Source organism: Equus przewalskii, chromosome 27 (assembly GCF_037783145.1).
Source record: "Equus przewalskii isolate Varuska chromosome 27, EquPr2, whole genome shotgun sequence".
NCBI classification, from domain to species: domain Eukaryota; kingdom Metazoa; phylum Chordata; class Mammalia; order Perissodactyla; family Equidae; genus Equus; species Equus przewalskii.
The window spans coordinates 28,331,735-28,359,709 of NC_091857.1; the positions used below are offsets into that span (position 1 = coordinate 28,331,735).

General features: G+C 46.4%; 1 protein-coding gene and 1 long non-coding RNA gene across 8 annotated transcripts in view; one reads left to right on the plus strand and one right to left on the minus strand.

Annotated features, from left to right (window-relative positions):
* The window catches only part of TIAM1 (TIAM Rac1 associated GEF 1), a 352,305-nt gene that overhangs the window by 303,703 nt on the left and 20,627 nt on the right, over positions 1-27,975 (minus strand). Inside the window, exon 1 of one of the 7 annotated variants that reach the window (XM_070597267.1) lies at positions 10,768-11,086. The exons of 5 other annotated variants lie outside the window; for them this stretch is intronic. The gene's annotated coding sequence lies outside the window, so the exon portion shown is untranslated. Of the gene's footprint in view, positions 1-10,767; positions 11,087-27,975 lie in introns of those variants that run through there. One more of the 7 variants, XM_070597270.1, reaches the window with a different exon arrangement.
* LOC103550554 (uncharacterized) overlaps positions 13,863-27,975 on the plus strand; it is a 29,125-nt gene continuing 15,012 nt past the window's right edge. The window contains exon 1 of the long non-coding RNA XR_544815.2: positions 13,863-14,246. This is a non-coding gene — a long non-coding RNA (uncharacterized lncRNA). The remainder of the gene's footprint in view (positions 14,247-27,975) is intronic.

A 27,975-nucleotide genomic window follows, 5' to 3' on the forward strand; every position in this document is an offset into this window, starting at 1 on the left:
TGCTTCGGCCCAGGGTTTCGCCGGTTCGGATGCTGGGCGCAGACATGGCACCGCTCATTAGGCCATGCTGAGGTGGCATCCCACATGCCACAACTAAAAGGACCCACAACTAGAATATACAACTATGTACTAGGGGGAACTTGGGGGGAAAAAGCAGAAAAAAAAAAAAAAAGTGGGTCCAAAAGACTGTGTGCCCAGTTATCAGCCATCTGACAAAATTCTAACAGAGTAGGACTCACCAAGAGGAGGCCTCGGCCATTGTTTTTATTCTCCCCTCTTCCCCATTCCACCAGATTTTCCAGCTTTCACCTGGCTGTTTTGAGGGCTCAAGGAACAGTGCCCACGTCAAGGAATGTAATTCCAGAATTAATGGCTCAATAGTGCTGGTTCTAATAAGCTTTTACCAAACTAGTCCACCAAGTGACACATCTTAGATACAGTGAAGGGAGAAATGCCAGAGAGGACACTTGAGGACCCAGTGTTCCTGCCAGGAAGCAAGCAATCTAAGAAGGCATTGATCTCTCCCTCCACCACCACCACCATCATGCCACCACCACCCCACTCCAGGGCAGTACCAAGCATTGGGCGGTAGACAGAACTACAAGTAGGATTTCAGCTAAAGAAAAGAGGAAACCGTGATGCTGAGATAATGGGTCAGGGGAGATGAGTTCCTGCTCCACTCAGGAAGCTGCCTGAAGATGCTTTTTGCCCAGATCATCTGTCTTCGGCTTCCTGGTTCACCCTGGAGTACACCCTTTAATGCATTTCATAGTTTCCCTTTACACTCAGATCCTAATAATTCAAGGATTGCTAATCCAGATGGCGGAACTCTCCAACTTTGGCTGCCTGCCACTTCGCTGCTGAGGAGCATCTCCATCTGAGGGAGGGCAAAGGAAGTCTAAGGCAAGGCAATCAGTCAAGCAAGGAATCCTCATATTCAAGCCTCTTCGTCGAGTTAGGATGATGAACTTGCCTTGGTGGGAGCTGATTCAAAAATGGGGGGAAAAAATTGTAAAATAAAAGAAAAAGATCTCAGGGAGGAATCTTACAATCAGAATATTTCATTGCTAGGGATCATCTAGGTTCTCTACTTGTTTTAGAGATAAGAAAACCGGGCACCGAGAATGGCCCCAAATCACAAAAAATGATTCCTGTGAATGGACTGACCAGGTCTTCTCTCCCCAGCGGGGTGCTCCTTGCACTGTTCCACCTGCAATGATGAACACACAGGGGTGGCAGGAGGCCTGCTCACAACTAAGCAGCAAATCTGTGCAAGGTGAGTCTTGAAAAGACAAAATGAACATTGCAAGAGGCTCTGCTACCTGTGATCCACTTTGAGTACAAGAGTCAGGTCCTGATTACGCGCATTCAGAGAGGGAAGCAATTAAATCGATGACATTGAAAAGTCTACACTTAGCTTTGAAAGATGGGACACACCCAATTCCCACCTTCCCCCCAGAGAGACGACCCCTGTTCCCAGTGTTCACACCAAAAGAGCCTGCCCTCGCCCTGTGAGCCTGCACCAAGTCTGTCCTGCTGAGTTTGGTTAGTGTGAACACACCCTCCCGATGAGCAGCTCCACACATCACCCTAAAGAGATTGATCCCAGCTCCTGTGCAGGGAGCCAAGATCCACTCAGCACGAAGCAAATATAAAGGGTGACCCCAGGGTCTCCATGTGTGAGGACTTCCAGCTTAGTACTTTCCCTATTATTTGAATCTTATGTATATGCCTCTTCCCTGGCCCCCATCCCAAGTGTCTAGCAGGCTGCCTTTCCATTTCGGTAGGCCCTGGGCTCAGCATGCTGCCGGTACACAACGGGAGTAAACCTAGTACACATGGTATACAACTTTGGGCAGAGCTTCCTCCAGCCCACTCCTTGGGAGAACTTATCTGGGCCAAGGTGCTGAAGAGCTGATGTGTTTTCAGCTCTCAAGTATGAAAGCCAAACTATGGCCCCTTCCAACACCAAAATGCTAAGGATGATTCAATACGCTAAATACGCCAGGGATTCCAATGAAAGAGTTGGGACCAGCCAGTCCACTCTCCCAGAGCAGATCTCTCATGCTTATCAGAAGTCACCTGAAAATGGATAAAAGATTCACTTTCTCTCCTCTCGATCTGTGCCCAATCCAACAGCGAAGCAGAGGCTGGATCTGGCAAAGGAAGCACGACCTCTTTCCAAGTAAGGTGAGCGAGCTGATGGTTGGTGTGTTATCTGTCTTGACTTGCTGGAGGAGTTACAGGTTCCTGCTTGCCTATAAATGCACTATGGGGCAACCTGGAACTACAGTGAACAGCCCTGTTTGGGAAACTGATCAGCTGGAGATTAGTCATGTACCATATCACCACCTTTTGGTCAACGATGGATGGGATACACAACGACGGTCCCAGAAGATTAGTACCATATGGCCGAGGTGTGTAGTAGGCTATACCATCTAGGTTTGTGTAAGTGCACTCTATGACGTTCGCACAGCAACAAAATCTCTCAATGATGTAATTCTATGTTCTGAGGCCCAAGCACAAAAATGGATGAGCAGCCCCCAGCCCCATGATTTTCAGAGTAACTACATAGTTGCATCTGCAGGCAAAACAGAGGCCTGATTTCATCTTCACAGAGATGCAAGGGCACAGCCAGAAGAGTGGGCATGTCGGCTGAGAGCAAAGAATCCACTCCATTGAGGTAACTCATTCTCCTTATTTCCAGGGAAGGGCTGTCAAAAAGGTGGCTCTAATGGGTGTGAGTTCTCTACCTGGCCATTTCAGAAGCCACCCTGAGAACGATGCACCCCCCCCCCTCCAAAAATGCCAGTTGAAGAAATGGAAGCAACATGGGTGGCTGGGATCTAGGGCCCTCCTCTGTCAGTTTTGAGAAGATGACAAGCTGGAAACTTCCAAAGCTGGGAAACCCCCGACATCCTGGTTAGCTCAAACCAGTGAACCTACAGCTAGTTCTCCAGGTGAGTGTCCCTGGGGGCAAAAGGAGCTGATGAGCTCTGCGGTGGAGGAGAAAGTGCAGGAACCCAGTGGGGCTCTTCTCTGTTCAGATCTCGGGTCATCCTGTCCTCTTCAGATGGTCAGGTAGTATGCATTAGTCTTCATTTTTTACAGGATACCATTCTTGCTAATAACTGCTCTTCAGTCCAGAAGGGAAACTTTCAGAGGAACCTAACTCTTCTCCCCAGAAGCTAAGAACTTGACTGCTGTGGTCTGCTCAGCACAAGAGAGATTCCTTCTCTGACACAGCGACACAAGAATGATGCCTCTTTAAGAAATTAGCAAGTACCTTTGAAAAAAATTTCATTAGCCTCCGACAGGCCTGCAGTGAAGACCTCAGAGGTACCCAAAATAAAAAGATACGATCCTTGCCACAAAGGGACCTAGGAAATAGAAGGAACAAAGACTCCATGAGCCTGGTGCAGGATCCTACGTTGCGTAACGAAGAATCAACCAGTTCAGTCACAACTCAACCAACCACTGACTGGCTGGGTGACCTCAAGGCCAAACAATCTACTTACCACTCAGTTTCCTTGTCTATAAAAGAGAGATCATGAATCCACCTCACCGTGTTGACATAAAGACTCAACGATATAATTTATGCACAAAGCTGAGCTATAAACAGGAGATACTATCATCAGCATGACTAATTAGAATATGAGACCAAGGGGTATAAATGTTAAAAGGGCCCAGGAAATTTTAAAACTAGAAGAACTGGTGACTGGACAGAAGCAAAGAGAAATAAGAAAAAACCTAAATGTATTCCTCGTTAGCCAAATTAACTGCCGCCATTAAAAATACCAGGAATTCTGGGGGCCAACCCCATGGCCTGGTAGTTAGGCTCAGCATACTTCACTTTGGAAGTCCAGGTTCACAGGTTCTGATCCAAGGCGCGGACCTACACCACTCGTCAGCCATACTGTGGCAGTGACCCACATATAAAATAGAGGAAGACTGGCATTGATGTTAGCTCAGGGCTAATCTTCCTGAGCAAAAAAAACATACCAGGAATTCTTGACCAAAAGATGATGGCTTCAAACAGGCACACTCTGGAGCCAGTAGAATTAGGAGAGCACCCACTGAGGGTAGATATTGTAGAGAATTGTGGAAGAAAAGAAAAATCCGCGAATCAGCATTACCTTGTTAGATGCTTAAAACCTCTGAAGTTTTTTGAGCCAGAAAGCTTTTCAGAGGTCTATTCCAGCTCCTTTTAAAAGCTGATGCCCGCAATAGGAAATGAATGATTTGTTCAAGATCCCACAGCTAGCTGGAGACAGGGCTCTGATTACAACCCCAGGCACTGGGAACCACCCAGATGCTTTTCCCTCCAGCATAACTACTTCTCTTCCCGGCAGACACTGTCAACTCCTTTGGTGGCCTCTCCATTCATATCTCCCTTCCTTTCCTCTGTCACACTCTCTCTAAACCCACTCACTCTCATTCCCACACACACACGCACGTGCACACATACACAGTATCTTTTTTTTTTTTGCATCCTTCCATATCTCTTTTCTTAATTGTAGCAAACCACAGAGAACAGAAAATGTACAATCTTCACCATTTTTAAACACACAGTTCAGCGGTATTAAGTATGCTCACATTGCTGTGCCACCATCCCCACCACCATCCAGCTCCAGAACTCTTTCCATCTTGCAAAACTGAAACTCTGTACCCATTAAACAACAACTCCCCATCCCTCACTTCTCCTAACCCCTGGCCACACCCATTCTGCTTCCTGTCTCTATGAATTTGCCTACTCTAGGTGCCTCACACAAGGGGGATCACAGAGTATTTCTCTTTTTGTGGTTGACTTACTTCATTTAGCATCTGTCCTCAAGGTTCATCCACATGTCCGATGTCCTTCCTTTTTATACACACCACATTTGTTTATCCATTCATCCGTCAATGGGCACTTGGGGTGCTTCCACCTTTCGGCTATTGTGAATGATGCCGCTATGAGTGTGGGCGCACATATACCTCTTTAAGTCTCTGCTTTCAATACATTTGGATATACACCCAGAAGTGGAATTGCTGGATCATATGGTAACTCCATTTTTAATTTTTTTGTTCTTTGGTGAGGAAAATTGGCCCTGAGCTAACATCTGTTGCCAATCTTTCTCTATTTTGTACGTGGGACGCCATCACAGCATGGCTTGATGAGCAGTGTGTAGGTCCACGCCCAGGATTTGAACCCACGAACCCCAGGCCGCCCAAGTGAAGCATGCAAACTTAACCACTTCGCCACCAGGCAAGACCCCTATTTTTCATTTTTGGGGGGAGATACATGTATCTTTTTGAAATTATACCACAATTCTCCCTAACTATAATTAATAGAAAAGCAAGTTTTCTTTTTTATCCAACTAATATTTAAAAACACCAGTACATGCTATGCCTTGGGCTAGGTGCCAGGGGTACAGTGAATCATGAGCTAAAGTTACAGTCCTCCGTCTTGGCGGGGTTTACAGTCTAGTGGGACAGACAGGCAGGAAGCAGTTCACCAGCAAATATCTGCTTTTGTCTCCATGGTGAGGGCCACGCAGCATCTTAGGAGAATGTGCACCACCCCTTGAAAGGTACAGAACAGAAATGTCCAGACAGAAGAGTTTTGTCATCACAGGCTCGACACAGCAGAGAATAATGACTAAAAAGATTTAGTGGGGAACGGGGCGGGTGGTGGGGGGGGCACTTAATCAAAAGAATGACTCTGAGCCCAAATGAAGAAAGGAAGAAACAGACAGGCAATAACAAAATTGATGCAGGAAGCACAGCCTCCAACATCAATCATATTACCGGAAGGCATTTCAGAGCGGCCATGCAATGGCAGTGGTGGAGGTGTGCTGTGGGTTCAATTGTGCCCCCCAAATACACCCCCTAGATATGCTGAAGTCCCAACCCCGGTACCTGTGAATGTGACCTTATTGGGAAATACGCTCTTTGCAGATGATCAAGTTAAGACGAGGTCATACTGGATTAGGGTGGGCCCTATTCCAATGGCCAGTGTCTTTATCAGAGAGTAATTTGGAGACAGAGACAGACCCAGGGTAAGGATGTATGAAGATGGAGGCAGAGACTGCACTGGTGCAGCAACAAGCAGAGGACACTTAAGAATTATGGGAGCCACCAGAAACTAGGAAGAAGGAAGACAGGATTCTTCCCTGGAGCCTTCAGAGGGAGCATGATCCTACCAACATCTTGATTTTGGACTTCTACCCTCCCAAATTGTGGAAGAATAAATCTGCGTTGTTCTAAATCACCCAGTTTATGGTACTTTGTCACTGCAGCCCTAGGAAACTAATACGGGGGGTGGGGCATGTGGAAAAAGCCCAGGCTGGAATTCTTGTGCACCTTTTCTTGGGGTGGGGAGGGGAGAGAGAGAAAAAAATAGAGAACTATAGATTTTCATCTCGAAATTTCTAACCAAATGACCACTTAGGATTCAGGCCTGTTGACCTGAATCTCAATTTCTGAACCTGTTGGCTAAGTAGGTGCCTGGGTTTCAATACCCCCAGGGGAGCTTCCGCAACTAACCCAGCAGGGCAGTTCCAGATTATCCCTATAGGTGGGCAATGGGGACACTACTGGCATTTGGGATATGACACATTGCAGGACGTTTAGAAAACTGGGCTAAATGCTAATAATTCACGCTGGCCCAACATAACGAACACACACATTCTAGTGGAGTCAGCAGTGAGGTGAGACCCCAGCCCAAAGAGTGTCAGAGCAAGCACGCTGATTTTCCTCCAGAGTTACGTCTGAATACACCAGGAGTATATTTGACGGTGATTACGGGGAATAGAGAGCACCCCCCACTAAAGCCTACTGCTGAGATGGGCCGACACCACAGCAAGAAGTACCCACTTAGGGAGCCACCACTGCACCCCGTAGGTGCGCTGGGGGTGGCATCAGGCAGCCCCTCTGCACGTGCCATAGCAGACAGAATGGGACCCCCAGCACAGAGGAGCAAATCCACTTCTCCCAGAGTCCTGCAAAGTCCCAAGGGCCACGTGAGCGCCAAGTCACCTGCCCGGCACAGGCGCCACCTCCCACCTGCTCCACGGGCACCCGAGTGTTCCAGCGCTCGTCACTGCGCCTCCCCCGCCGCTGTCAACACAAACACCCACACCCAGGCAGGAAGCAAAAATAACCAGGCGTCTCATAGCGATGCCTCATCCATTTCCCCAGGAGAGCTGTGCCTCTCCCGATCCCCTGGAGGACCTGAGAGTCAGAGAGCAGGGAGAAAAGGGGGAGGGGAGGGGAGGGGAGGGGAGGGGAGGGGGGAGAGGGGAGGGGAGGGGAGGGGAGGGAGGGAGAGGAGGAGAGGGAGGGGAGGGGCGGGGCGAGGAGGAAGGGACGGTTGCTGAGGAGGGGAGGGGCAAAGAAGGGCGGGGCGAAGAGGAGGGCAAGAGTGATGAGTGGGCGCCAGACCCCTCCCAGTGCTTTGTCGGCGCTATCAGAGGAAGATCATCTTTATAAGGGATAAAAGTCAGAGGCTCCTCCCTTGCGGGGAAGCCGGCAGGACCTGCTCCGCTCCCTCGGGCGGCCCCACCACCTGGAATGACAGCTCTCACCGCCAGCAAGTTCTCCCGTGCCTCTGAAGCCCGCAAACTTGGATGAGTCAGCCAGGAGCTCTGCCTCCACACCCACCTGAGGCCCCTCCCAGCCCATAGGAGGCGTGTCTATTTATTTCTAGCACGTATATTAGTGCCCAGGCAGCAAAGAAGTGAAAAGCGACCCTTGCACGTAACCCCAGACCAGAACCAGCATCCTGTGAGGCCTGGTCATCAAAGGACCCCCTAATCTGAAAGGTGAAATCAAACCCCGCTGCTGTGGGTTCAATTGTGTCCCCCAAAAAGATACATTGATGTCCTAACCCCGGCACCTTTGAATGTGACTGTGTTAGTCGGCTAGGGCCCCCCATAACAAAGTACCACAGACAGGGCGGCTTAAACAGAAATTTATGACTCACAGTTCTAGAGGCTGGAAGTCCAAGATCAAGGTGTCAGCAGTTCTGGTGTCTCGGGAGGCCTCTCTCCGTACTTTACAGATGCCACCTTCTCCCTGGGTCCTCCCATGGCCTCCTCTCTGTGCTGGTGCCTCCCTGGTGTCTCTGCGTGTTCAGATTGCCTCTTCTTATAAGAACCACAGCCCGACTGGATTAGGGCCTACCCTAATGACCGCATTTTAACTTTTTTCTTTCCATTTTATTGAGATGCAATGACATACAGCACTGTGTAAGTTTAAAGTGTACAGCGTAATGACTTGACGTACATATATCGTGAAATGATTACCCCAATAAGTTTTAGTGAACATCCATCATGTTAACTCATCATGATACAAGAAAAAAAAGGGGCATGTTTTTCCTTGCGATGAGAACTTTTAGGATCCACTTTCTTACCAACTTTCAAAGATGCCACACAGCCCTGTTACCAGTAGTCACCCTCTTTTTAACTGAATTATCTCTTTAAAGGCCCCATCTCTAAATAGAGTCACATTCTGAAGTATTGAGGGTCAAGGCTCCAGCATGTGAACTGGAGGGCGGGGCAGAATTCTGCAGATAACAGTGACCTTGCTTCGAAATTGTTTACATTTTACAATTGGGTTGCTGCAGATGCAATTATTTAGGATGAGGTCATACTGGAGTAGAGTGGGTCCCTTCTCCTCTATGACCAGTGTCCAGCAGACAGAGGCAGAGATTGGAGTGACGTGCCTATGAGCCAAGCACCACCACGGATTGTCGGCAACCTTCAACCTAGGAGAGACCAGGACCAGATTGTCCCCTACAGCCTTCAGGGGGCGACGCCCTGCCAACGCCTTGATCTTGGACTCCTGGCCTCCAGACCTGGGAGGGAATGAATTGGTGGTGTTCTAAATCACCCAGTTTGTGGTACTTCGTTAGGGCAGCCCTTAGGAACTAAGGCCTAGGACCCCCAAGATGGCACGGAAGATTTGGACTCCTGAACCACTGAGTAATATACAGAAAGCCTCCCTCAAAATTATTACTTTTTAATAAGATTCAAAAATTGATTCCTGACACAGCACAGCAGAGTGATTATCAGCATTGCCTCTACAGCCAGTCGGCCTGGCTCAGACCCCTGCTCTGTCCCTTACCAGCCACCCAACCTTGACCAAGACATGCCCTCGGGGCCTCAGTTTTTCTCATCTGTATAAAGGGGACAATAATAATAATTTCTAGTTCATACTATTATGAAAACCAAATGAGGTCATATTTATAAAGTGCTATATGCCCGGCACAGAGTCCAAGCTATGAAAGAGTTTGATCAATCCCAACAAAGAATTATGCCACCAAGGCATGCTTCTCGTAAGTGTGTGTCACATTCCCTAAAAATCCCGGGTCAGGCCGCCCTGATCCTGGGCTGATCGTGTGCAACCCCAAAACTCACCAAACTTGCAGGAACAGAAGAGCAGAAAGGAGAAATTTAATAATACTAAAGAAATATGCTAAAATTATTAAAATCCCAAGCTTACATCCGGTTGCTAGGGCAAGGGGAAAATATTTTTTAAGAAAATGTAATTTGAGAATTCATCTGAAATTGACAGGCAGTTGGAACTGACTGGCAGAAACAGACAAGAGACACATCCCAGCCAGTCTGGATACAAAGGAGGGCAGCAAATTAGGGTCAAATAGAAAATCTAGCCCACAGCAACCTGCTGCAGACACTCAGGTATGTAACACAAAAAATGTTTTCCAAGACACTTACCTTTATTACGTGGGATGCACTGAAATTGTTTATTCTACTGCAATTTTTTGTGATGTTATCACAACAGTTCTAAAGAAACCAACAAATGAGAAAAACTCCCAGCGCCTTCTTTTCTTTTCCAAAGACGAAGATAAACTCTAAACACAGAGATAACTTAAATGTTCTAAAACCACATAAGCTTGGACGTTCAAGACTATGTGGGGTTTCCAAAGGGCTAACAGCTCTGTACCAAAGAGTCAATGAAGTTTCACATTTACTCTTTTTCAACATCATTCTTATCCTCTAGAAGGCAACTCAATTTTGTTTAATAAACATTTATACACATGCGCCATATATATGTTCCATAAATATGCACCATGCACCAGGCACTATTTTAAGCCCTTTACAAATATTAAGTCACTTAATCTTCACAACGAGCCTCTGAGATAGATGAACTATATTATGCCCCTCTTGCAGATGAGCAACTAAGACCCTGAGAAACTGCCAAAGCTAAGAGCCAGGCTTCTAGCCCAGGTAACTGAGCTCCATGCTCTTACCCACTAGACCACGATGCTTTAATTGACGCCTTAGTCCATTTTCTCACTATCTCAGATGCCCATGTTCATTACTAAGCAGACTTCCTTGTGAGTGTCAACGCCACCATCTTCCAAAATGCAAACTTCATCACTGCAGCATAGCCACCCAAGAGGGCAACCCATAAACTCTCACCCTCTCTCAGGGCGAGTCATTTCTTCCACAGTGGAATCAGGCTGTCAAAATAAGCTCCTTAGAAAGCAGACCACACCTTTAATGGAAGAGTGAAATTCTGAATTTATTTTAAAGGAGTGTCTTGTATAGGAATCACGCCTGCCCGTTGTTTTCTTTACATCAAACCAGACCTGCCTGCAAAAACAACGTTCCGGCACATTCTCCCAAAGGAATGCCACAGGGGGACATTTCTGAGGGGAAAAAAATCCTTTGTATCTCAAAAGCTGCTCTGACCCCACCCTCCTCTCACCGTCTCCCCGATTCCTTCCACCTCATGATCTGAGAGTTGAAATTAAGAACTCACCGACTGTAGCATCAAAGACGTTCGCCCCAAAACGTAATGCAAACCCAGGACTAAAGAAAGTAAAAACTGTTTTCAACTGAAAAGGCAATTATCCAACCAAACTGGTTGAACGAGAGAAGTTGTAAATTCTAGGTTCTTGCTTCTAGGGTTCTAAAGGTGAGCCACCAACGGCTCAGGGTCAGGAATGCGGCTGCCAAAAATGTGAAGTTACAAGGTAGAAAGTCAAAAACTCATTTTGATTTCAATTTTGACACAACCACAATCCTCCAGTCCTCCAAGATTTGAACTGCAGAGCCCGCGCGCACCGGCAGGGCTGGGTGTGGTCCCTCTCACTGCAAAAGAAACAGGCCTCCTGGAGCCTGCAGCTGGGTGGGACCACAGGACAAAGCTGACTTTGTTCCAGTGGAAAGCCTGGGTTAGAAATGGGGAGAGACGGAAAGCAAGATAGAGTCACATGATTTCTTGCTTCCAACTCTCGTTATTTCTATCACACATGTACATGCAGCTTCCAAACCCACTTTGAGCTTCTGACACAGAAGCAGACAGAAGGGTCTGGCCTGGTTTGGCAACTCTTTGACAAGGGGCACGCTTAGCTTTCTGTAGCGACTACACTTTCACAGCAGCCCAAGCTTCCTGTGCCCTCAAAGAAAAAATCTTCCTACACCTTGTTCTCTACCTTCCCCCTTTCTTTGATATCCAGCCCCCCTCCAAAATCATGACCCACCATTCCATTCCCTACCCAACCACACATACCTCGTTTGCCTAAAATGCCCCATCTTCTTTTGTCCATCTAAAAAAAAATCCAACCCATCCTTCTAAGACCACCTGGAAAACTCCCACCTCTGCAAAGCCTTCTGGGTTGTTAATTACTCTGTCCTCCATGACCTCATTGCACAGCGCTTCTCAAAGTGTGGGCCCCGGACCAGTAGCATCAGAATTAAAATTCTGGCACTCCACCTTTGACCTGCTGCTTCAGAAGCTCTGGGCCAGCAACCTGGGCTTTAGCAAGCCCTGCAGGTGCTTCTGATGCCCGCTGAAGCTTGGCACCCACTGGCATCAATACTTGATTCTACCTCAACCGACTGAGCTTAGGAGCTCCATCTTTGCAAGTCCTTCAGCGCCTAGCACAAGCCAGGCACCCAACAAACCCATGCTCATTGAATTAACCTAACAAGCCTCTTCTAGAACCAGCAAGGGCAGTGTGAAATCAGCAACTTTACAGGCTCCCAAACCTCCACCACCATGTTCAGGCACGCAATGACAGCAACACTCAGGAATCCTGCAGAAGGAAACTGGAATCGGTCAGAATTTCCATGGAGCAAGGGATTTCAAAAACGAGCAAGGCTCCTGGTCATGGCCATTGTCCGGGGCAAGATTCCTTGGGCAGGTAAAAACACACTCAGGAAAAGTTAGGAATGACACCAGTTTGTGTCTCGGAAGAGGTCTCCACAGGCTCCACAGGGACAGTAGACTTGAAACACCCCCATGGGCTCCTAAAGGAAAGGTTTTCCCCAAGTGTGATGAACCCGCAAGATTCGGTATGGCATCCTCCTGCCTCTTCCGAGCTAGTGATCCCAAGTCCCAACCCTCAAAACAAACACTGTTGGTACCCACACAACTAGGTCCATCGAGATAAAAAAGAGAAGAAGAAAAGATGCACAAAAGGAACTTAGAATAAAACCCAATAAGAGCGGCTGGCCCGGTGGCACAGCGGTTAAGTTCGCACATTCTGCTTTGGCGGCCGGGGGTTCACTGGTTTGGATACCGGGTGCAGACATGGCACCACTTGTCAAGCCATGCTGTGGTAGGCGTCCCATGTATAAAGTAGAGGAAGATGGGCACGGATGTTAGCTCAGGGCCAGTCTTCCTCAGCAAAAAGAGGAGGATTGGTAGCAGATGTTAGTCAAAAAAAACGAACAAGAGTCAAGGTGGTGTAGCAGAAAATTCTTAGAAATATACTAAGTTAGGGGCCAGCCCACCAGTGCAGTGGTTAAGTTCATGCGCTCCACTTCCGTGGCCCAGGGTTCACAGCTTCAGTCCTAGGCACAGACCCACACACTGCTCATCAAGCCATGCTATGGGGGAGTCCCATACACAAAATAGAGGAAGACTGGTACAGATGTCAGCTCAGGGACAATCTCCCTCAAGCAAAAAGAGGGAGTCTGGCAACAGATGTTAGCTCAGGGTCAATCTTCCTCTCAAAAAAAAAAAAAAAGGAAAAGAAAATAAATATACTAAGTTAGTATGCACTGGGCTTCTGTCTTGTGCCAGGGGCTTAAACACTCACCATGTGGCCGTTAAGACCATAACTGTTCCCTGCTCCACCCGTGATCTCAGGGGATCTGTGTAAAGAACTTTAAGACAATCCCATCACATAAAAACATTGGTGGAGAATACTATTACTATTATTCCTCATAGTAGAAGGCTAAAATATATCCCCCAAAGATATTCCCCGAGTCCAAACCCCAGAATCTGTTAATACTACCTTTTATGGTAAAAGGATCTTAACCAAAACGCAATCGCATGTATCCTAATAAAATGGAAGCAGAGGGGGATTTCACAGATATAAGAGGAGAAGACGCACGGAGAAAAGGAGAAAGGAACGTGATCACAGAGCAAAGATGGGAGTGACGCAGCCACAAGCCAAGGAATGCCAGCAGTCACCCGAAGCTGGAAGAGGAAAGGTATAGATGCTCCCTGGAGCCTCGTAGGGAGTGTGGCCCTGCCCACAGCTTGATGTGGAACCAGTGATAGTGATTTGGGACTTCTGGCTGCTGAACTGGGAGAGAATAAACTAGCATTGTTTTAAGTCACCAAATTTGTGGCTTAGGATACGATACAGTCATTAATCACTGCTTTTCTTTTTCTCAACAACAATGCACACCAGGCAGTATTATCCCTGTGGTATGGACGAGGAAATGGACTCAGAGGGGCGGGGCTCAGCCAGGTGCAAACTCCGTCAGTCTGATCTTGCCGACGTGCCGGGCTGGCTCCAGTGAATGGAACGTGTGGGTTCCCTGGCCTTTAGAGGTATCCTGGGAAACGGTCACCCCGGTAACATTGTTTCTATGAAAAACGTTCTCCAGATTTCAAATAAAAGACAAAAGGAAGTTTAGAACACCGTCGTGGAGAAGAAGGGTGTGCTCAACCCCACAAATCCCGCTTTCCACTTTGAAATCGAAGCTATGCAATTAACCCATTCATTGAAGGGTCCAAGTCCCTGGGACATACACGTCACAGACAGGCTGTTCCTGACCCTCTGGGCATCAGCATTTAAAGAAGAGTCTTAACTGGTCCTAAGCCTCCTTTCACTCTGTAATAAAACCCAGGGCCTCTTACTTGAAATCCAGAAGTCTTCACAACGTGCATGGCCCCGTGGTATTACCGACAGATGGCTGCTAAAATCCCAATGAGCTTGGGTTTCCTAAGGAGAAGAACTTGGCCTGGTCAGAATTATCACCAAATACATCACCAATTGGGTAAGTGTGAGATAGACGTTCACACTTTGCTGCGACACTAAACCTGTTGATGGTGGACGATATGGAATATACTGAACATAGTTTAGTGTAGGCCATGCCTACATTCAGGAAAGAGGAAAAAAAACATGCCAAGGTAAACACAGGGAAGATAAATATTAACAGTATTATTGTTAAATAATAACGACAGTATTGTAAAATACTAACAATAAACACGTGAAAAGATGCTCAACATCTCTAATCACTAGGGAAATGCAAATCAAAACTTACAGTGAGATATCACTTCATATCCATTAGCATGACCAGTATCAAAATACAGAAAATAACAAGTAATGGCGAGGATGTGGAGAAATTGTAACACTTGTACATTGCTGGTGGGAATGTAAATTGGTACAGCCAACTTGGAAAACAGTATGGCGGTCCCTCAAAAAAACTAAACACAGAATTACCATATGATCCAGCAATTCCACTTCCGGGTGTATACTCAAAAGAATGGAAAGCAGAGACTCAAATAGGTATTTGTACACCCATGTTTATACCAGCATTACTCACAATAGCCAAAATATGGAAACAACCCAAGTGTCCATCATCAGACGAATGGGTAAACAAAACGTGGTCTATACACACAATGGAATATTATTCAGCCCTAATAAGGAAGCACATTCTGACACATTCTCCAATATAGATGAAACTTAAAACATTACACTAAGTGAAATTACCCAGCCACAAAAGGACAAGTACTGTATGACTCCACCTATAGGAAGTATCTGTAATCGTCAAACTCACAGAAACAGAAAGTAGAATGGTGGCTGCCAGGGGCTATGGGGAGGGAGAAATGGGGAGTGACTGTCTAATGTGTGTGGAGTTTCAGTTTGGGAAGATGAAAAAGTTTCGGAAAAGGATGGTGGTACGAAAATGTGAACATGCATAACGTGAGTGTACTTAACGCCACTGAACCAGACACTTAAAAGTGGTTAAAATGGTAAATTGTATGTATGGGTATATCACCACAATAAAAAAAATAAACTCTAACAATAGCTATTTAAGAATGATGAGTTTATGGGTGAGGTTTTATTTTTCCTTTCTTTTGAGTTCTAAACTTTCATTCATGAAATTTCTCAAAAAAAAAAAAAATAATAAAGAAACCACACTTGTGGTATTAAATACCCAAAGGGAAAAAATGTGACTGTCGGAGGGCAGGCCCACTCATTTAGGACCCACCGCTCCAGGGACTAGTGGAATTCCCCACGCTAATGACCTTTCCCGCTAGTGCAACATGAATTATCACAAAGTGAAAATGCAATTCCCTCCCCATGTTTATGAAAGGCATTCCTTTCAGACAGCTGAAGCCACAGAGCCAGAAAAAGCACTCCCCAGCCATCCGATTGGAGATTTATATTGCATATAAACCTACAGAAACATATGGTCACGTAACTGTGGGGCAGGGCAAAGAACCCTGGTCTTGGAATTAGAAGCTGAATTCAAGACTGGCTTCCCCATCGACTTCCCGCACTGGACCAGCAAAAAACTCCCCAGGCTCCTGCCACTTCTTCCACAGGTGAAGGAACCCCTGCTGCCTAAGGGGACAATAAATCCTGAAAAGGACCTATGGCTCATCAACATCAGGGGTTTATACAGGGTTTATACACAGCCGAGTGAAGGGCACAGAGCAGGTGTTTCATGAATGGTCCGTGATTGCTTCCTTTCGTTTCATGAGTCCATGAACTTACACATCAACTGGCTTTATGCTTGCTTCTTCCTGAACATCTTCTTAAGAAGGGAGAGATGGCTAGATTTACCTGTAACTACCTCAACTCTCCCACCTTCTCTAAAAAGAAACCCTCGTCCTAAAATACTCAGCGAGGTTGGCTTTCTATTGTATGGTCAGATAACTGGAAATGACAGAAAGTTGGCAAAAAATCAAGCTGGAAGTCTTAGTTTAAATTAGAAAACAGTTTCTAGAGTTTTTCTTAAAGATCATATTCTAGAATTCCAGAAAACCTAAGGATCCAGGACTCACTAGCTGTGTGACCTTGGATAAATTACTTAACTTCTCTGAGCCTTGGTTTTCACATCACAATTGACGATGTGAAACACACACAACTGAGCCTCTTTAAGAAGTAAAGGTGAGCAAGAACTGCAATTGTTAAGATATTATTAACCATATCTCTACCATGAGATTATTCAACATCCTCGTTTAGGTTCTAAGGAAGCCATTGTTCTGAGCCTCAGGCTCCCCATCATTAGTGAATGAACTGGACCATCAGTCCTCTAAAAGGATGCTTCTAGCACAAACGTTCCACAACATTTGAAAGGCCCATTTTTCCAACTGAAGCTGTCCTTTGCAAATAGTTTCATCCAAATTGGATCACTGACAATAACAGATCAAGAATTGAAAGTCATGATGACTGGGAACTTTCTTTGTATCCAACCAACTTAAATAACAAATTAAAATGTTATTTTCCCATTCTAGTAACTAATGCTACCTAGTATCTCAACGTGACAAGTTTTTAAGCTACAACCACAAAATGTGTCGCTTAAACTTAGGAACAATCGCTATAATTCACCATCCATCTGTAAAACAATTTTTAGCACATTCTTAATCATTCTCAATGGACCGTCATCATTCAGGGCTTCAAATAGCTTTGTCATGGCGCCAAACACCATGTTTTTAAACAGCAGTAACTCCTCTGTAAAACCAGATTTCTCATTTCAATTTTTCACACCCCACAAAAGATACCTGCAAAGAGAAGTAAATGAAACAAAACATGTAAGTTATATTTATTGTCGCTTTACAAATGTCATCAAACAACAGAGCTACAGCCTCAAGATGTAATAAGGGTGCCCCGCAACTTTATTAGTTGCAATTTTCACTAAATATAGCTTCATGAACTAAATAACTAAATGCTTTTGCAGAAAAAGTCCCAAATGGTGCAATTAAGAAAGGTCTAAAAGAACACCATGCATTTATAGAAGCAGCAGAAATTTCTTCTCCACTGACGACGTCATTTGAACTGCCTGGTTAAAACTCTTTAAGGAAGATGTCTGGACTTTGAAAGTGAGAAAAAAAAGACCATTATTTCAGAGCAGCAGCATGATGGAGTAACAGAGGGACTCCTGAACAATCCTGGGCACAGTCTGCAGAGCTTCTAGGCTCTAGCTGGCTCTTTACTAATTGTGTGACCGTGGGCAAATCTCTGAACCTGTTTGCTCATCAATAAAGTGGAGACAGCCATACACACCTGGCTCACCCTCCCGGCATCCTAATTCCCATTGCTCAGACCAAAAAAAGCTAAGACGCAGGGGCAAATTCCACAGCTAGTGCATGCCAGAACCAGGATTCAAAAGTCTAGTCTAACTCTGAAGCCCAATGCTCTTCTCTTGCTGGGTGGCAAGGAGCACCAAGATTTCCCCTGATTTGCTGATGATGGTTTTAACAGGAAAATGGAACATCTAATGGGAAATCAGGCCAAATTATCAGAGTTTACTCTCTGCCAAGGTTAATAAGCAAAAGAACTAAAGTGGACTGAGCCCACATTTTACATCCATTTTATCATGTAACGCCCCTTTCAGTGGTTCATTAATGCAAAAGCTTACACAGCACTTAGTGTCCGCCTTGCACTATTCCAAGCCTTTATTATCCTCCTCCAACACCCCAGTGAGACGGGTACTATTCAATCTCAGCTTACAGACGAGCCGGCTGAGGCAGAGTCGAGTGACCTGCCCAAAGCCGCACAGCAAGCAGTGGTGGGGCCAGAATTCAAACTCAGGCAGTCTGATGGAGTCTATGCTGTTAACCCTGAAACCAGGGACTCTCAGTATCCTGCATCTTCCATAGGAAGAAAGAAATGAGAGGGCGAGATGTTAAATAGCTCCCCCAAGGGAACACACTGGCTTTGAACCTAGTTCACCCAGCCTCATCACCTGCTAACTTTGAACCTGGTCTACCTGGCCTCATCACCTGGTAACTTTGAACCTGGTCCTCCTGGCCTCATCACCTGCTAACTTTGAACCTGGTCTACCCGACCTCATCACCTGCTAACTTTGAACCTGGTCCTCCTGGCCTCATCCCCTAGGCACTTACCACCATGCTCTGCTTTAGGCCTGGCTGACAGAGGTGCCCCACCACTGCGCCCTGGGCAGATGAGCAACCAAACAGGATCAGATCTGCGTTCTCTCCGCAGGGCATCACAGAAGCAGACTGAGGAGGGAAGGACGGACAAGAAGCAAATGGAGGCCGTGGGGAGCAGGCAACACATCAAATGAGGTCAAAGGCCCAGTCACCTGTTTCCCCTGACTGTGATAAACGCATACTGCATAGTGGAAACTGCTGGTACAGCTTATATGTAACTGTTTTGTCTGTGGTCAGGGGCTCTATAAGCTGAGTTCATTTGGCAAATTAACGACCTTCTAAATCTTTTCAGTCAATCTGAATAGAAAAAGAAATGCTCAGCAGATCGCTCAGCAGACCACTTGGAGAGGAAGTCCCACGGGGAAGGTCCCAGGACTCCCCTTAGTTCCGAGACAACATGGCAGTGCTCTCCCAGCTCTCACACAGACCTCCAATGCCCGTACAAGGGAATCCCTCCCGTGAGTCTGCAGTCACAGAGATCTTCAGGTACTTGACCTGCACAGCATATCTATGGGAATCCCAAAAGCTTGTGGTCTCTGCTTCTTGACTTTCCTTCAAGAATCCAAGAACTTCCTAAGATGTCCGGGCCACCCACTCAGGACTAGACACCTGAGAAGGCAGCTCCAGAAGAGAGAACCAATTGAGTGCACTCCTGCTGGAACGCAGTCACCCAGGGAAGACCTGGAGCTAGAAGCGTTGCCCACCAACACAGACCCCCCCAAACTCCTCCTGTCTCCCGTCTCCGAGAACCCAGCAGCAGGGGCCTCCTCACCTCTCCTTGAACTGAAACTCCTCATCACGCCCACTGGAACTTATTCACGCTGACACACAGGCATTTTCTAGAAAGCAAGTTTTGGTAGAGGGAGGGTGGGAGAAACCGAGGTTATCAGACTCTGGGAAGGCCAGACACTAAGACATTTGCTTGCCTCTCAACTGGGAAGGAAGCCTGTGCCATACTTACAATGCCTGGTGGAAAGTTCTAAAAAGAAAGGGTCTCAATGACTCCAGGCAAAGGCAACTTAAGTTACAGACAACTTATTATTTAAATAACACTTACTGAAGACCTACTAAGATCAAGAAGAAGATGAAAAAACCTTCAAAGAGCATACAGACCTACCAGGCAAAAAGCAGGTGTTGGGACACTCCCAGAGAGAAGGGACTGGGCTAAAATCCCCCATCTGTCAGCCACCTCCCCCCACCACACCACCCTGCCATGTATCACAAAACCTGAAGATAGAGAAAGGACCTTAAGAGGTCACCAAGCCCAAGCCAGTACGGCAATCTCCTCAGTATCTCTCATCTCCAGGTCCCCACCCTCCTAAGCCACTTGTGGTCAAGAGTCTCCCAAGGGTTAAGTCTCTGATCTAGCCCACCATTATCCTTCAGATAGAAATTCTCCTCCAAGGAAATGCCTCCTGTGCCCCCCACCCACAGAAGCAGAGTGGAAGCTCCACGTCTGTTCATTTCCAACAGTCTGGTAGACTACCATTGATAGACACAATAGTGTTAATACCTCTGAGATGGGAGACCCCAAACAGTGGGGATGGCAAGCTTCCCAGCACACAAGGCGGCGGATGAGACCTCAGTATTTGAACACCAAGAGTCATTCATTTACAGAGAGAAACAGATAACTCGGGAGAGTAGAGACTGAAGGGGGATGAGGGGGGTGACAATGGATAAAGATTTTTCTTCTTAGGCAGGAATATCAATGCACTTTAAGTATATGACTTTTATTTAAAATATTTCTCAAGATAAAAATTCAGTTACATTCATCATGTCCTTTTAGGAAACAGGAAGAATATAAATGATGGAAATTAAATCCCTCTTTAATCCTTCAGTCGGGTACTTATGGAGTCTAATCACGGTGGAAAGTGGAGAGAGTCATGAACTCTGTCCTCAATGAGTCCTCAGTCCCATTGGGTCGGGGAGAGAAAATGAATACAGACAAAACAATTAGAAAACAATAACCAGTGTAATGATGGTCTGGTTTGCGTTTCAAGGATAAGATTTCAGAAACAGGAGGAGTATGCTCCAGTCACCAGCTCCTTAATACTTTGACTAAACCCAGAGTCAGGCAGAAAGGAAGCTGTAAACAAAACATTCTCTTCTTTATCTCTAAGTGTATCTTCCCTATCAGCAAATGGATTTCCTTTCAGGCAGTTTAAGACCTTGCGGGTCAGGGCTACCTGCCCAGTCCAGGCCCAAGGAAACAAAAGAAACAAATTAGGTCACCCAGCCAGCATGGCCCTTCTCCCCAAAATAGTTCTCAAATGCAGAAAGTGATGGTCAGCACAAAGCAGCTGTACTGACGTGTGTTTATAAACTTAAAAGTCCGCAACCTCTAACCTACTCATCTGTCCTCCTTCAACTCCGCGGAAAGTTTCTCTCGTGCCCCTTCGTTCTCAGGGGACCGTCAACAAGAGACAATGCAAGATGCTGTCACTGGGAAGATTCAATCCCTCTGTGGCCCCCTGTCAGTTTCACTCACCTCCATCATGGACATCACATCATTTACTGGTCACCATCTTTGCTTGAGTAAGGACCTGTCATTGCTTTTGTAAACCCCTTGCAAAGGTTCATTTACTCTAACATGTCGGATGGCAAGAAGATAACTTGGCATTCAAACAACCACATCAGGAAACTCAAATGAACTTCCGTCCTGTCTTAGCCCTGCTAGACCTGATGTCACCATTCTTCTCCCAGTTCTTGTCTGGTGTCAATGTCATCTCCCAGGGTAACCTCACCTGGTAGGGGCTCCTCTGAACGCACATTGAAAAGATTTGGAATATGACCTATATTTAGTTCAGGGATAGCTAACATTTACCCAGCTGAAGTTCACTTCCAAGCAAAGTTCTCTATCTACAAGATCTCTTTAACCTTATTGTGCCATTTTACAGATAAGAAAGCTGAGGCTGAGAAATTAAGCAACTTGGCCAAGATTGCCCTGAGACCTAACTCCAAAAGTCCCTGCTCTTCACCCTTGACGCAATCCTGTCACCCATGATGAGAGTGTAGTTTTTCAAACTGGCCAGTGGAAGTCTGCTCAGAGCACTAAAGCATCTTTGTGCGATTATGAAGCTCCTAGGAAGAGGGGGTGCCAGGAAGGCTGATGGAGATCCACAAACCTATTCACTGTGAGGTACCCAAGAGACCAACGGTATGAACCCTCCCGGTGGACACACACCCAGAAGCAAGGCGCCTTCTGATCCACCCTGAGCAGGCAGCTGCCCCCACCAGCTGGTCAGCCACACTTCCAGTTCCCAGAACCAACCTCCAAGATCTCTGACCCCTGGCCGCCCTAGGGGTCCAGAGCCAAAGAAAATGGAAGCAGATGGGCAAATGATTTTGGAGGAACCTACTTCTTATCTTTTCACCTTTAAGGCTGACCCATATAAACACAGAGTACAGTAGGACTGCCTTTATTGCTGAGTAATAAATGTAGGGGTTAAAAAAAATATACAAAGACTACTGACTATCAAGAACAAGAAACCGGACCTAAGAGTTCTGGCTCCCAGTCAATCACCGCGCCACTGACTTACGCCCCACAGAGCACGCTACCATGGCTAATTTCTCTCCAGATGGCAGCTTGTACTTTTCCAGGCAGAATCTCATCTCCCCAAGCTTTGCCTCACCTTTCTACAGCTCTTTGTATTTTCCCAACGGCCTCTTGTGTGCAGAGGGCTTTGCAACACCTCCAAATTTACTGCCACCTACAGATTTAATTAGCAGACTGTTTACTCCCCCTTCACTGTTTGGAATATCTTAAGTAAAACCAGGCCTCCACGGAGCCCACAGGGACTCCACCCTGGGCCTCCATCCAATCAGCTAAGAGTGTTTGCCCAGCTCCAACCCTGGGTCTGGCCCTTGTCCAAGGCAAGTCTGTGCTGGGAGCCAGCCACTGGGCACCAGGTGAGGGCCTTCCACCCCTGGGGTTGCCTGAGTGAGAGGAGACTGCAGAAGGAAGGGCCAAGGTGGTCAAATAAAATGAAGCAACACTCAGTTAAGGCGAGGCTTTACTGGTTAAAAGAAAGGGGACAGACAGGCCAGCTGGAGACACATTTTTCAGGACTTCTCCATGTGACCCATACCTTAGAAGAAAAAGAAGCAGGATGACATGGAGGGAGAGAGAGAATGAAAAAAATGGAGAAAGCAGGACCAGAAGGGGAAGGAGAGCAGGAGAGAAGGAAAAAGAGTGATCTGCTTTTTTATTAACCATTAACTACCTCAATTAACAAATATAATCTGAATATGCATTTTATGTACAATAACACAGGAGTTAAAAAAAATAAAACAGAGCCAGCCCTGATGGTCTACAGGTTAAAGCTTGGTGCGCTCTGCCTCGGCAGCCCGGGTTCAGTTCCCAGGAGTGCAACCACACCACTTATTTGTCAGTAGCCATGCTCTGGTGGCAGCTCACACAGAAGAACTTACAACTATACACAACTATGTACTAGAGATTTGGGAGAGAAAAAGGAAGAAAAAAGGGGGAAGATTGGCAACAGATGTTAGCTTAGGGCTAATCTTCCCCTGCAAAAAAAAATAAATAAACAATAAATTTGACAAATAAATGAAAAATAAAACAAGATGTTGCATCACAAGGATTTTGGCATCCATCAGGGGAAACACACCAGCAACCAACAGCAAGGGGAACAAGTATGAAACCAAAAGCAACCAATGCAAACAGGCATGTAGTTCCTTCTTCAGGGGAGCCATTTAATGATGCAAGGACTGACGAATTACTCTGGCTGGAGAGCAGGAATGGGGATTACACAGAAGCCTCCTCCTGAACCAACTAAAACCAGGCACAGTCCTAGACGCCCAGACCCAAACAGCACAACACTGATGGCTTGCTATGGATACGACAAGCCAACGCATGAAATCTCGTCTCGATACGCTGTGCCTCCCCTCCTTGGCTATGCTACGGCTTGTATGCTCTTGATTAATTTTTCCTAAACTATTTCAAGGTTTTGTGACAACTCTTACTTCTTTATTCTTAAGCTTTTAAAAGGGAGTCAAGCAATTAAATATGCAGTACTATTATTATTCATAATAGATGCTGATATCGTGTCTGCCTGATCATCTAAATTTGCCTAAATTAATTTTGTGGCAGAGAAAATTCCTCTGCCTTTCCACTGAGCTAGTTAGGAAGGGTAGGAGACTCAAATCACTCACCCTCCCACTTGCCATTCTCCCCACACCCTAGCTTCAAACATGCTTTAGGGGGCCCATTAGAATTGAGATTCCTGGGCCAGCCCAGTGGTGTAGTGGTTAAGTTTGCACACTCTGCTTCGGCAGCCCAGGGTTCACAGGTTCAGATCCCAGGTGCACACCACTCATCAAGCCATGCTGTGGAGGCATCCCACATACAAAAGAGAGGAAGACTGGCACAGAAGTTAGCTCAGGGACAATCTTCCTCAAGCAAAAAGAGGAAGATTAGCTACAGATGTTAGCTCAGGGCCAATCTTCCTCACCAAAAAAAAAAGAAGAAGAAGAATTGAGATTCCTGAAATAAGAGATAATTCACTCACTCTACCAGGTTATCCCCGGAAGATAAACAGACAATCATTGTCTAGACCAGGGCTATTCAATAAAAACATAACTTTACATTTTCCAATGGCTACGTTAAAAAAAAGTAAAAAGGCTAAATTAAATTTAATAACCTGCTTTATTCAACCCAGTATATCACAAATAATATCTCAACATATAATCAATATAAAAATTATTAATGAGCTATCTTACATTCTTCTCTTTCTCACTAAGTCTTTGAAATCTGGTCTACAGTTTACGCTTACAGCACATCCTAATTCAGACGAGCCACATTTCAAGGGCTCTGTGGCCACGTGGCCAGTGGTCACCAGAGTGGGCAGTACAGCTATCGACCTTCTGATTGTAACGTGTGGCCAGGAGGGAGTGGGGTTAGATGAAGAGTTTCTGAAGTACGAGGGATTCCTGATCTCATAAATGCCCAGTTCCAGGATGTGCTGAGCTCTCCTTTCACACGGCCCCTTCAAGGGACAAACATGCCCTTTGGTCTGTCGGAAACAGCTGCCTGGACTCACAAGAACCTCTCCAGGGTCCTGAGTTTCAGATCCAAAAACCTGACACTCTCAATATAATGGAAAACACAAAATATTTATTGAGGACCGCCCAGGTGCAAGAAACCAGGCTAGGGGCTGAAACAAAACATCCAAATTCACTATTTAAACTTCTAAGCCCAACACGCCAGCCAGGGGACTTTTTCTTTTCTGCATCTCCAAGCCGTATTAAAAAGTCATTAAGTCCAGTCTGCACTGAGAGAGCAAGCATCTTTAACTGCAGGGAACTGAGCCCTGAGTTAATGGTCTACACTGTTCTAAGTTCCAGGACAAACCAAAGAATCCAAAACCAGCACTTAAAAATCTTAATTTCTGCCCGCCCATCACTAAGTCTTTACCACCCCAAAAATCCTAAAGGAATAACCATTGTTAGGATATTTGAAGGGCTTGACATTTTTTTCTCAGGGTCTTTGTCTCTCTCAGTTGATCCAGAAAGTTCTTGTTAACCCAATTCTTTCTCATATCACCTTAAAACTGAAGCATATTTAAATTAGCTCTGACTCCTTAAAATTCATGACAGGTATGGACACCAAGCTTTACAGAGGTTCACGGGAAGATGACCCTATGTGAGGCACTGCGGAGCTGCGAATGAACTTGGCCTGCCCATCAAAAGACCGGGTCCAGCAGATCCCACAGGAGCTTTGAGACGGCAGCAAGTCCCTTTAACTGTGAAGTCAGCGGGAAGGCTGGTTCTCCACCCAGGCCGGTTTCTCCCTCCCATTGCCCTGATCTCTCAGAGAACTCAGACACTCCCCACACCTCCCCATGGGAACAGAAAAGCCCTAGACAAGTGTCTTCAGCTGACATGAGAGTTTGAGGTCAACCCTGGCACATCCTGACACTTGTGAGGACGCTCAGCTCACGACTTGTTCTTTTCCTGAGCAAGCAACAAACTGAAGACCTACAGGGTGCCAGGCCCCATGCCAGGGACAGGGATGCCGGAGATCTAGGATGGGCCTGCCCTCAAGAATTCCAGGGCCTCCACGGAGAGAGGCACACAACAGATTAATAGAGAAAATGGGACAGACCTAGAGGGTGTTATGCTAAGTGAAATAAGTCAGAGAGAAAGACAAATCCTGTATGACTTCACTTATATGTGGAATCTAAAAACAAAACAAACAAACAAAACAGAAACAGACTCACAGATACAGAGATCAAACTGATGGTCACCAGAGCGGGGAGGGGTTGGGGCAGGTGAAATAGGTAAAGGGGATTAAGAGGTACAAACTTCCAGTTATAAAATAAATAAGGCATGAGGATGTAATGTACAGCATAGGGATTAGAGTCAACAATATTGTAATAACTTTGTATGGTGAGAATGGTAACCAGACTTATTGTGGTGATCATTTCATAATAGATATAAATATTGAATCACTATGATATACACCTGAAACTAATAGGATACTGTATGTCAATTATATTTTAATAAAAACAAGAGGGGCCGGGCCGGTGGCGCAGCGGTTAACTTTGCACGTTCCGCTTCTCGGCGGCCTGGGGTTCACCAGTTCGGATCCCGGGTGTGGACATGGCACCGCTTGGCAAAAGCCATGCTGTGGCAGGCATCCCACATATAAAGTAGAGGAAGATGGGCATGGATGTTAGCTCAGGACCAGTCTTCCTCAGCAAAAAGAGGAGGACTGGCAGTAGTTAGCTCAGGGCTAATCTTTCTCAAAAAAAAAAAAAAGAGTAACCAACTTCTAAAGCTAGTAGTCCAGGTAAACAACAAATGTAACACTACTTCAAAAAAAAAAAGACAACAGGTTACTATGTCAACAGCGAAGGTCCTGGAAGGCTTTCTAGAAATGACAATGCCCGCAACTGAACCTTAAAAAGTAAGCAAGAATAGGGGCCAGCCCGATGGCCGAGTGGTTAAGTTTGGGCGCTCCACTGCAGCCGCCCGGGGTTCCACTGGTTTGGATCCTGGGCACCAACATGGCACCGCTCATCAGGCCACGTTGAGGTGGCGTCCCACATGCCACAACTAGAGGCACTCACAACTAGAATATACAACTATACATACTGGGGGGATTTGGGGGAGATAAAGCAGAAAGAAAAAAAAAAGATTGGCAACAGTTGTTAGCTCAGGTGCCAATCTTTAAAAACAACAACAACAACAACAGTAAGTAAGAATAGACTGGAAGGGGAGAAAATGCAGCATAAAATGTTAGGTGCTCACGCTTTTTGAGCTCTTAACAGAAGCCAGGCCCGTTGGGAACATCTACAGGAATGAACTCGTTTACTCCTCCCAACAGCCCTCCCAGGTCGCTACTATTACTATCCCCATTTGACAGATGGGAAAACTGAGGCACAGAGCAAGGTCAGTCTGTCAGTAAGTGGCCGAGCAGACAATGCAAACCAGGCAGTCGGACTCTGGGTTACTGCCCTCACCACTGCATCCCTGTGCGGGAGCCTGCTGTGTTTGCGAATTTGTGAGTGAAGGCTGCAACCTGAACCACTGTGGAGGCCAGGAAGGTCATTTAAATGCAAGAACCGTAGAAAGAAGAGAGTCCTGGGCACAGCGGTGGACCCGGCCGGAAGAGCCATCTAGCTGCATCAAATTCAAAGTCACACCTGGTGCTCTTCAATCCAAACACAGCGGCCCCGTTGGCAGTTGCCCATCTGCGTCCACCTCGGGGTTGACTGGGCCAGGCTGGAGTGAGTGACAGGTGAGGCAGAAGAGGTGGAGCAGGGGACACACACCACGCCAAGAAGCTTGGACGTCATCCAGTAAACAAAAGGGAATCTCTGACGGGTTCTAAGCCAGGAGTGACACCCATCAGACATGTTTTAGAGGGACGGCTGACCTCCGCGGGGAAGATGCCTTGGAGGGTAAAGATGAGATGTCAGAGAGAAGCAGCGAGGCTCAGGACACAGGGCAAGGAGAGGGTGTCAGTTTCCTGGGGATTCCATAACAAAGTACCACAAACTGGATGGCTCAAAACCTGGAATTTTGTTGTCTCACAGTTTTGGGGGTTAGAAATCCAAAATGAAGGTGCCAGCAAGGCTGCGCTCCCCCTAGAGGCTCTGGGGGAGGATCTTCCTTGTCTCTTTCAGCCCCTGGTGGCTCCCGCAATCCACAGCCTGTACGTACCCCACTCCAGTTTCTGCCCCCATCATCACAGCCTTCTCCCCTTGTGTCTGCGTCTCCGGATCAGAAATCACTGGATTTAGGGCCCACCCTAATCCACTATGACCTCCTCTTAACAATTTATATCTGCGAAGACTCTATTTCCAAATAAGGTGACATTTGGAGCTCCCAGTGGACTTAAGTTTTGGGGGGACACTACTCAACCCGCTACACAGGGCCTGAACCATGGTGGGTAATAGGACTGAAGCCGAGGGACCGAGGGAGGTTACACAGCAAGGCGTAGGGCAGGGAGGAGGGGGTGCCATCTTTTGAAAAAGAAAATTGTGAAAATTAGAATACACACCTGTGTTTATCTACACCAATACTGCAAGGATTCTCGGGAAACCAAGAAAAGGAGTTCCCTGAGGGTGTAGACAG